The 11,163-nt window shown below is 47.6% G+C and overlaps 1 protein-coding gene and 2 long non-coding RNA genes across 3 annotated transcripts in view; 1 reads left to right on the plus strand and 2 right to left on the minus strand.

Moving 5' to 3' along the window:
• Positions 1-11,163, minus strand: part of LOC108800981 (oocyte zinc finger protein XlCOF6-like) — a 92,530-nt gene that overhangs the window by 17,767 nt on the left and 63,600 nt on the right. The gene's annotated exons all lie outside the window — the stretch shown is intronic.
• The window catches only part of LOC108800983, a 14,515-nt gene continuing 3,433 nt past the window's right edge, over positions 82-11,163 (minus strand). The window contains exon 3 of the long non-coding RNA XR_001942130.1: positions 82-104. This is a non-coding gene — a long non-coding RNA (uncharacterized LOC108800983). The remainder of the gene's footprint in view (positions 105-11,163) is intronic.
• Positions 1,199-11,163, plus strand: part of LOC108800982 — a 13,678-nt gene continuing 3,713 nt past the window's right edge. Inside the window, exon 1 of the long non-coding RNA XR_001942128.1 lies at positions 1,199-1,210. This is a non-coding gene — a long non-coding RNA (uncharacterized LOC108800982). The remainder of the gene's footprint in view (positions 1,211-11,163) is intronic.

Genomic DNA, 11,163 nt, shown 5'->3' on the forward strand with positions numbered 1-11,163 from the left:
CCCTGATCTTTATTGATAACCCCCTGACCTGACCGGAGAGGTGAGGAGGATTCTGGGAGGTCACGTAATATCCTTGTTCTTTCAGAGTTTTCCTCTTCTGAAGTCTGGTGACCATGCGACCATCACAGTGCCCCCATGTGACTCCCTAAAACCCGAGAGACCCAACATGCAGAAGGTTCTAGACGTCACCAAGAAGATGATGGATCTGCTGACGGGAGAGGTGAGCGGCGCCGGGAATTCTGGGACATGATCCAGGAACAGACAAGGGGCGTGTCTGGGTGGTGACGGGAGAGGTGAGCGGTGCCGGGAATTCTGGGACATGATCCAGGAACAGACAAGGGGCGTGTCTGGGTGGTGACGGGAGAGGTGAGCGGTGCCGGGAATTCTGGGACATGATCCAGGAACAGACAAGGGGCGTGTCTGGGTGGTGACGGGAGAGGTGAGCGGTGCCGGGAATTCTGGGACATGATCCAGGAACAGACAAGGGGCGTGTCTGGGTGGTGACGGGAGAGGTGAGCGGTGCCGGGAATTCTGGGACATGATCCAGGAACAGACAAGGGGCGTGTCTGGGTGGTGACGGGAGAGGTGAGCGGTGCCGGGAATTCTGGGACATGATCCAGGAACAGACAAGGGGCGTGTCTGGGTGGTGACGGGAGAGGTGAGCGGTGCCGGGAATTCTGGGACATGATCCAGGAACAGACAAGGGGCGTGTCTGGGTGGTGACGGGAGAGGTGAGCGGTGCCGGGAATTCTGGGACATGATCCAGGAACAGACAAGGGGCGTGTCTGGGTGGTGACGGGAGAGGTGAGCGGTGCCGGGAATTCTGGGACATGATCCAGGAACAGACAAGGGATGTGTCTGGATGGTGACTGTATCATTGTGTGTGTCAGGTTCCTATAAGGTGTCAGGATGTCTCTGTCTATCTCTCCATGGAGGAGTGGGAGTATCTAGAAGGACACCGGGATCTCTACAAGGACGTGGTGATGGAGAATGCCCCGCCCCTCACATCACCGGGTAAGAGGAGAGAGCAGTACGGAGGCTCCGTCTACATCCCCCATCATCTAATACACACATAGAAACAATGTATTCAGTCCATGTGTGGGTGCGGGAGGGAACTGGTAGGAGGTTCTGTGGACCTTCACATGATGGTGGAGTGGACTAATGGACCTACTGGTTCAAAATTTAGATGGGAAGCCAATTTTCCTGGCCCGTAACAAATCTTACTTTAAAAGAACCATAATTTGTATCTCCTAGTGATGGACTTCTTCTTTTATATTTTTTCAGTAGATGGACACCACATCAAAACCTCAGAGGAACTCCTTTCCACATCTCCTAACTGTAAAGTGGAAGATGAGGACCTCACACAAGATTGTTTTAGCGTAGACCTATCTACCTCAAAGGTCTATGCAAGACTTCAGAATGTGGATGGATCAAGAGATCTCTACGATACTGAGGAACCTCATATGATGTGGAATAACCCAGAGGAACCTCATATGGTGAGGAATAACCCAGAGGGACTTCATATGATGTGGAATAATCCTGAGGAACCTCCCATCGTTGAACCAAGTCTTCATGCACATGAAGGACCTCAGGGCCGTGAGAAGTCCTATTCATGTCCTGAGTGCGGTAATTTGTTTTTATTTAAAACACAGTTAGCTGAACACCAGAGAGTTCTCCACAATCAGAAACCTTTTCATTGCAGCGAGTGCGGAAAGAATTTTTCATATAGATGTGATCTTGTCAGACACCAGAAAATTCACACGGGACTAAAGTCCCATGCGTGTTCCGAGTGTGAGAAGAGTTTTCTGCAGAAATCCGATCTTGTCAGACATCAAAATTCTCACCGCGGGGAGAGGCCTTATTCGTGTTCCGAGTGCGGGAAAGGCTTCAAACACAAATCAGCCTGGATTATGCATCAAAAACTTCACACGGGGGACAAACCACATTCCTGCCCCGAGTGTGGCAAAGGGTTTATACAGAAATCGGATCTTAGCAGACATCAAAAATCTCACCGGGGTGACAAGTCGTGTTCATGTTCCGAGTGCGGGAAAAGTTTCAAGCATAAATCGGCTCTTACGAAGCATCAAAAACATCACTTGGGTTACAAGCCGCATTCCTGCCCTGAGTGCTGGAGAGGATTCGTCCAAAAATCAGAACTTTCTTTGCATGAAAAGACCCACACAGGTGAGAGGCCGTATTCCTGTTCACAGTGCGGGAAATTTTTTAAAAGGCCTTGCCACCTCACCGAACATCAGAGATCTCACACGGGCGAGAGGCCTTATTCATGTCCTGAGTTCGGGAAAGGTTTTGTATACAAATCAAGCCTCGTCTTGCATCAGAGAACCCATACGGACGAGAAGCCGTACTCCTGCTCTATGTGCGGGAAATGCTTTCAACGGAAAGACAACCTTATCAGGCACCATAGATCTCACACAGGCACAGAGCTGTGCTAGGAAAATGTTTTAGTGGGAATCTTTACAGATTTGACAATGAGATGTGTTCAAGGTCCATGAAAATATTTGCATTTTGAAGTGTCGTGGAAGGACTACAATATGCTGGTTGGCACATAAACCACCCAGTGAAATGTCAATCAGTGAGGAGTCGCTTCTGGGAGGTCTGAAGAGTCAGGCATAGAGAAGTAAAAGGAACCTAATGTGGGTCATTATATTGACACGGTGTTCCAACTGTAAATACCATCTTCGGGCAACCAAGAGAACTACCTCTGCAGTGGCACTATAAGGGTTAAGTGCTCGTTTATGTCTGTGGGTTGAAGTAAAGACAATTTACTTAACTGATCCCCCCCTTCTCGCCAGCTCCTTCTGGGCTGATAGACCGGTCCCCGCAGGCTCTCCTCCTCTTCACTCCAGAGGTCTAAGGACTACTGAGGTCATCACATCTATTGAAGGTTCCATAGACTTTCATTAGACGTGAGGACAATGAGGGAAGGTCCACCAGCCTGAGGGAGAAGAGGAGAGAGCCGACCACCAAGGGAGCGGGGATCAGGTAAGAAAATATGCTTTACTCCAGACCCTAGACATAAACGAGCACTTAACCAATGCAGTGCGGAGGCAGCCCCACTACAAGGGTAGACTTTTGGTTAGCCCGGGGATGGGCTTCAGTAACTCTTAGGTACCGTATAGTTGAGATGAAAGATGAGGGGGGGATGGGAAACGGTAGTAGATGAAGTATAAATCAGATAGACATTATATGTGGGGCAATTTTTGGACTTCATATCCTTTTTCCCTTCACTTGACATGTGAGGCATAATCCAGAGGAACCTCCTACTGTGAGGCATAATCCTGAAGAACCTCCAACTGTGAGGCATAATCCTGAAGAACCTCCAACTGTGAGGCTTAATCCAGAGGAACCTCCTATTGTGAGGCATATTTCTGTGGAACTTTATACTGGGAGGCATAATCCCGAAGAACCTAATTTTGTGAGACCTAATCCTAAAGATCCTCCTATTGTGAGGGATAACCCTGAGGAACCTCATATGATGTGGAATATTCCTGAGGAACCTCATTTGATGTGGAATAATCCTGAGGAACCTCATAATGTGAGGCATAATCCTGAAGAACCTCATATGATGTGAAATAATCCTGAGGAACCTCATATGATGTGGAATACTCCAGAGGAACGTCATTTTGTGAGGCATAACCCTGATGAACCTTATATGATGTGGAATAATCATGAGGAACCTCATACGTGGAGGCCTAATCCTGAAGTACCTTATAATGTGAGGCATAATCCTGAAGAACCTATTGTGAGGCATAATCCTGAGGAACCTTCTATGATGTGGAATAATCCTGAGGAACCTCATATGGTGATGAATAATCCAGAGGAACCTCATATTGCAAGGCCTAATCCTAAGAAACCTCCAATCACTGAATCACGTCTTCATGCGCATGAAGGATCTCAGGGCAGTGAGAAGCCCTATTCATGTTCTGAGGGAGGGATGTCTGATTTCTAGGGTCAGGTGATCAATTTTGCGCAATGTACTCTTACTCTCAAGATGAAGCCCGGTTATAGTATTGAAAGCTCCCACCTTCCTTGGTGTCTGTATGGAGGACATGGTATGATCTGAATAAAAATATTGTATTTTGAAGAACTTTCTTTGTTGGTTCCTCTTTGTGTTTCTTCTGGTTCTATATACGGATGAACGTGAATTAGTTTAGGTTGAGGGCACCTTGTTGGGTGCCTTATGTAGAGGAAAACCATGCAGCACATTCCTAGCTTATGATGCCAAAGGTGGTCTCCACATCCATGGCTGAAATGTCTTGGGGTACAGAAAGGGGACCTTCACCTTGTTGGGTGCCTTATGGGGAGAAACCATGGAGCACATTCCCAGCTTATGATGGCAAAGGTGGTGGTCTTCACATCCAAGGCCGAAATGTTATGGGGTACAGTAATGGACCTTCATCCTGTTGGGTGGCTTATGTAGAGGAAAACCATGCAGGACATTCCCAGCTTATGATGCCAAAGGTGGTCTCCACATTCATGGCCGAAATGTCTTGGGGTACAGAAAGGGGACCTTCACCTTGTTGGGTGCCTTGTGGGGAGAAACCATAGAGCACAATCCCATGCTTATGATGCCAAAGGTGGTCTCCACTTCCATTGCCGAAATGTCTTGGGGGTACAAAAAAGGGACCTTCATCTTGGGTGCCCTATGTAGAGGAATGGAGGAAACCCACGCAGGACATTCCCATCTTATGATGCCAAAGGTGGTCTCCACATCCATGGCTGAAATGTCTTGGTGTACAGAAAGGGGACCTTCACCTTGTAGGGTGCCTTATGGGGAGAAACCATAGAGCACAATCCCAGCTTATGATGCCAAAGGTGGTCTCCACTTCCATGGCCGAAATGTCTTGGGGGTACAAAAAAGGGACCTTCACCTTGTTGGGTGCCCTATGTAGAGGAATGGAGGAAACCCACGCAGGACATTCCCATCTTATGATGCCAAAGGTGGTCTCCACATCCATGGCTGAAATGTCTTGGGGTACAGAAAGGGGACCTTCACCTTGTCAGGTGCCTGGAGAGAAACCATGGAGCACAATCCCAGCTTATGATGGCAAAGGTGGTGGTCTTCACATCCAAGGCCGAAATGTTATGGGGTACAGTAATGGACCTTCATCCTGTTGGGTGGCTTATGTAGAGGAAAACCATGCAGGACATTCCCAGCTTATGATGGCAAAGGTGGTCTCAAAATCCTTGGCTAAAATGTTATGGGGTACAGAAAGGGGACCTTCTCCTTTTTGGTTGCGCTATGTAGAGGAGGGAGGAAAACCATGCAGGACATTCCCATCTTATGATGCCAAAGGTGGTCTCCACCTTCATGGCCGAAATATCTGTGAAGGTGAAGGTCCCCTTTCTGTACCCCAAGACATTTCGGCCATGGATTTTGAGACCACCTTTGCCATCATAAGCTGGGAATGTGCTGCATGGTTTCTCTACAGAAAGGGACCTTCACCTTGTTGGCTTTCTTATGTAGAGGAATGGAAGAAAACTATGCTGCACATTCCCAGCTTATGATGCCAAAGGTGGTCTCCACATCCTTGGCCGAAATGTTGTTGGGGTTCGAAGAGACCCTCACCAGTCTATAGTGTTCGCACTTTTGGAGACCATGGACTGGGATCTCCTACGTTGTTTGGATGTTAAAAGCCCACATCTGGGGGATCTTTCCCTTTCTTGGGGTGGAATTCACCTATTTGAGGATACTTCTTATGCGGAAGTAGAGGGATCCAAACTGGAACTAGTGTCTTTTAGTTCATTCATTAAACATGAATCTTCTTCTCGGGCCCACCATTTAGTTGTCCCCTTTAGGGATAATAAGGGCGTGCAATAGTTCACTTTCTGATAATCTTGGGACGAGGTTTTCTTCAAGTAAAGCCTCCTGAACGTTCCACGTGGACTGAAATCAATTTATGGCAACCACTTCCTGCGTAACCAGAATGAGCTGTAAAGTGAATTAGCTGGAGGGAAGAAAGGTGTTATAGGGTTGAGTGTATTGGGAAGGAGGTGTGGGGCAACCTGAGTGGGGTGTGGTCAACCCTGGTTATAGTCTACGTACTCCCCTACTTTTTAATGGGGCCACGCTTAGTTATCTCCTTTAAAGTGCTCTGCACCCCGGTGACCTGTAAACTCTTCCATAGTGTTCAAGTAGACCTTCACTTCTCTAGGGTTGCCCACCCCTGGTTTAGTCTTTCCTTATACCTGAGGTCATCTATGACCCTTCTGAATCTGTCATTGGCTGCATTCCTACCACAACTTTGTTTTTGTGAACTCGTGCCCACCTGATAGACTTTCTAACGCAGTTAGTCATCACTAACCTCAGCTCTCTAAGAACTCGTGGGTGAGTTGTATGCCTCAGGCAATTTATTCCTAAAAAGTAAAGACCAACAAGAAATTTTGGTAAAATCCTCACTCAAGAAGGTGAGCATTCTTACCACAACTTTGTTTTTGTGAACTCGTGCCCACCTGATAGGACTTTCTAACCCAGTTAGACTAGTCGTAATTAACCTCAGCTCTCTCAGAACTCGTGGGTGAAAGTTTTATGCATCAGGCAATTTATTCCTAAAAAGTAAAGACCAACAACAAATTTGGTATAATTTCCCATGAGTTCTCAAGAAGTTTAGCTGCAGCCTCCCGGAGTGGGATAAATACACCAAGACCGAGGGTACTTTGGTACGCTATCCAACATTTTTAATGAAGACATTATAAATCAATGTTAGCACAGACAAGTAGGCATTAATAGCGGCCTGTGCATTACCTCCTGTCATGCGCTGCCCTTCAGGACACTCCAAAAGTGTCCTGGCCTGCCAGTGCCAATACAGACTATCTATAATTCATTTTATAACGCAACACCAAGGCCCAAAATCATAAACGTTTGGAACAGGACAGGAATTCATATTAAATGTGTGGGAAAGGCACACAAAAAAAAAAACTTTTCTCCGGCTACAGTTCCTCTGAGCTCCACCAGGTGGTGATCTCACTTATACCAGGACAGGAAGTCTATGGAAAACAGACAGGAAGTGATGTCGCATATAAATAGGAAGTTTAGGGTGAGTTGGGAAGAAGTAGAGAGGAGACATTGCTGGAACTGGCAGCAGAGGAGGTAATAACAAGTGATGTGTGTATATGTACGTATGTATGTGGACCCCATTGAGGGAATTTTTATCTTTAGAAGTTTCCTTTTTTGGGGGGAAATACCTTTAAACTTTTGTACACATCCTACACATTCTTTGGTGGGACATTTATTCGGAAGATGACAACATACAGAATCCGTATATTTGGTTTGAGGATTTAATTAGGGGAAAAATTTACAAAAATTTTCACAATTGTAATTGCGACACAATTTTTACAACGACGGATATTGACCCCAAACATCGGCAAAACCTCCTGGTTCTTAGGTGGGGAAAAGGTCCAACCCAATGTTCACCTTTCCCTATGAGAGAGGCGTCCTCCCTTCTTCATGACATGACAGGTTCTCACGTGTCCAGGACGTGGTGTAGATAGTGGTAGTCTGTCACGTTTATCTGGACTTCTCTTGCAAATGTTGGTTGTCCAAGATCAACGACCACGATGGGAGGGGTCAAGACGATCTCAAGACGTAGTCCAACTTTCACGGAGCCACAATGAACGAGAGGACAACCGGATCACTAGAGGTGTGAAGGAGGCCATCTACTTCAAGCTGGAACATCATCCCTGGACAGTGGTGGAGGTCTTCTACTCACTCCATCTGTCATCCACATGTAATGCTGTTCTACCATCACCACCCACCGGGAGAAGTCAACAATTCACACCTTCAGCCACGTAACTCGGACAACTAACACATGACCAGGACTTTACGGCACCAAGGGATGGAGATTATGTAAATAGAACAGGGTGACTTCACAAGCTCTCATCTTGAGTTACCCTATTGGATAGAAGTCCTGGGGGTATGTTCTCCGAATGGCAAGGGAGGAGCTAAATACTGGGGGTATGTTGCCAGTGTAGGGATGTATAAATATATATTTGGGTATGTTCCCGGTATAACGAAGAAATAAAATTTGGGGTGTGTTACCAATTTTAAGCTTGTCATCCATCTACAGAGAGGAACGTTGGGTATAGATCGCATGACCACCTCAAGGAGGATGGAGGAGGACCGGAGTCACATGACCGAGAGGATACTAAACCTCACCCTGGAGATCATCTACCTGCTGACCGGAGAGGTGAGGAGGGTTCTGGGAGGTCACATGACATCACTCTGATCTCTATTCATAACACACAGACCTGACCAGAGGGGTGAGGAGGATTCTGGGAGGTCACATGACATCACTCTTTCTGTGCAGAGTTTTCTTCCTTCGAAGGATGAGGACCAACTAACCTTCACCGTGCCTCCACCTCGCTCCTTGATGCTTAAGAGAGACATTGAGAAGAAGATTCTGGAAGTCACCAAGAAGATGATGGAGCTGCTGACAGGAGAGGTGAGCCCGGTCCAGGAACAGACAAGGGGCGTGTCTGGGTGGTGACGGGAGGGGTGAGCGGTGCCGGGGATTCTGGGACATGATCCAGGAACAGACAAGGGGTGTGTCTGGGTGGTGACGGGAGAGGTGAGCGGTGCCGGGGATTCTGGGACATGATCCAGGAACAGACAAGGGGCGTGTCTGGGTGGTGACGGTATCATTGTGTGTGTCAGGTTCCTATAAGGTGTCAGGATGTCTCTGTCTATCTCTCCATGGAGGAGTGGGAGTATCTAGAAGGACACCGGGATCTCTACAAGGACGTGGTGATGGAGAATGCCCCGCCCCTCACATCACCGGGTAAGAGGAGAGAGCAGTACGGAGGCTCCGCCTACATCCCCCATCATCTGATACACACATAGAAACAATGTATTCAGTCAGTGTGTGTGTTTCCTACAGATGGATCCAGTAAGAGGAACCCACCAGAGAGATGTCCCCGTCCTCTGTATTCCCGGGATTCGGCACAGGAAGACCACACCTATGCGCACCATTATGAGGTCAACGTCTTGGTCAAAAAAAAAATTGACTCGCCGCTTTCATTTTTCACGTTTACAGATGTTTTTTTCCATCATTTTGTGGGTTTAGGGTGAAGAACAGTTTATTATTAAAGTTGAGGTCAAAGAGGAAGAAGAGCAGAATGTGGGGGGTGATCAGCAGCCAACAGAGAAGGATACGGTGGAGGTGACAATTAAAGAGGAGGACACTCCTACTGAAGCCTTCTCAGGTGGGTAATGAACACGGACCACATTGATGATGTATATGGATTGGTTATTGGTTCAGTTGATTGGCATTGAATGATAGTGGAGCACCCAAGAGGACCACATGACCAGTTTAGAAGGCCACTGTAGGAGAAGGCCGACTTGGTCATAGGGTCTGTTGGGTCTAAGTTGGCCTGAGTCAACCTTTCATCTCCGATGATATCTTTTATATCATTTCTTCCAGACGAAAGCCTCAAGGTGTCCTCAGAAGATCAACAAAACTCATCTCCAAAGACTCAAACCAGAAGTGAAGGTGATACACAAGATCCACAGAGGGACAACCTTGCGGCCAGATCACCAGATCCCTCTAATGCCGAGGAATCCAACGCTGGATACGAAGAGGATCATTTATACTCCTGTCCCGACTGCGGGAAATGGTTTTGTCTGAAATCGCGTCTTAACGCCCATATGAGATACCATATGGCGGAGAAGCCCTACCCGTGCTCCGTGTGCGGGAAGGGCTATTTATCGAAAGCTCAGTTGGTTGACCACCAGAGAGTTCACACCGGAGAGAAACCTTTCTCTTGCTCTGAGTGCGGAAAGAGTTTCTCCTTTAAAGGCAACCTGGTGGAACATCAGAGACGTCACTTAGGGGAGTCCCATACTTGTTCTGTGTGCGGGAAAAGTTTTTTACTGAGGACTTATCTTGTCAGGCACCTAAGATTTCACACGGGCGAGAAGCTCCATCCCTGCTCCGAGTGTGGGAAAAGTTTTGTGCGTAAGTCGGAACTGGTTGTGCATCAGAGATACCACACGGGGGAGAAGCCGTATTCCTGTCCGGAGTGCGGGAAAGGTTTTGTACGCAAGTGTCACCTCGGGGTGCATCTGAGATTTCACACGGGAGATAAGCCATTTGCGTGCCCTCAGTGCGGGAAAAGCTTTGCACGCAAATCGGACCTTGCTGCACATGAGAAGACTCACAAAGTGGAGAAGCCGGTTTCCTGCCTTGTGTGCGGGAAGTTTTTTGCAAGGAAAGTCATGCTTGCCAGGCATCGGAGGACACACATGGCTAAAAACACATAAATGACACCATCATGTAGGCCTGGGAAGTCCACACGGGTGATTGGGCCTTGTTGTGGGATATGAGAAACTCTTCTTAAGAACGGTAAAGCTCAAAAAACAAGAAGGAAATATCAAAGCTGCCTCTCCTGACCTCACTAATTGCCGGGCCGTTATGTCAACCTGATAAGTCCCTCCCTTGTTGTCTCTTGCCTGGACTATTGCAACTACTTCCTTGTTGGCCTACACAGACCATCCCCCCCTCCAGTGTGTCATGAATGATTCTACCAGACTTCTCCACCTCACCAACTGCTTAGTAGCTGCCACCCCCCTCTGCCAATCCCTCCACTGGGTTGCATCCCATGCCCCCCTCTGCCAATCCCTCCACTGGCTTCCAATAGCCCAAAATGATAAAATTGAAAATATTAACAATGACTTACAAAACCATTCACAACTCCGCCCCCGGCTATATCTCCAACCTGGTCTCAAAGTATTACCCTAACCGTCCCCTCCGCTCTTCCAAAGACCTTCTGCTTTCCAGCTCCCTCGTCAACTCCTCCCATGCTCGCCTCCAGGACTTCTCTAGTGTCTCTCCCATCCTCTGCAATTCTTTAGCCCAACCTCTCCATCTATCTCCCATTCTGACTGCCTTTCAGGCGATCCCTTAAGACTCATCTCTTCAGGGAAGCCTATCCCACCTCAACCTGACCATTCAACCATCACGTTCTCAAACAATTCATCCCCACACAGCTACCTCCTCATGTATGACTTGCCCCTCCCTTTTAGATTGTAAGCCCTCATGGGCACGGCCCTCCTTACCATCTTGTCTTGAATTGTATTGTGATTGTAATGTCTTCCTTATATTGTACAGCGCTGCGCAAACTGTTGGCGCTATATAAATCCTGTAT

The sequence above is a fragment of the Nanorana parkeri genome, unplaced genomic scaffold, assembly GCF_000935625.1.
Source record: "Nanorana parkeri isolate BGI_ZX_2015 unplaced genomic scaffold, ASM93562v1 scaffold2187, whole genome shotgun sequence".
NCBI lineage: Eukaryota > Metazoa > Chordata > Amphibia > Anura > Dicroglossidae > Nanorana > Nanorana parkeri.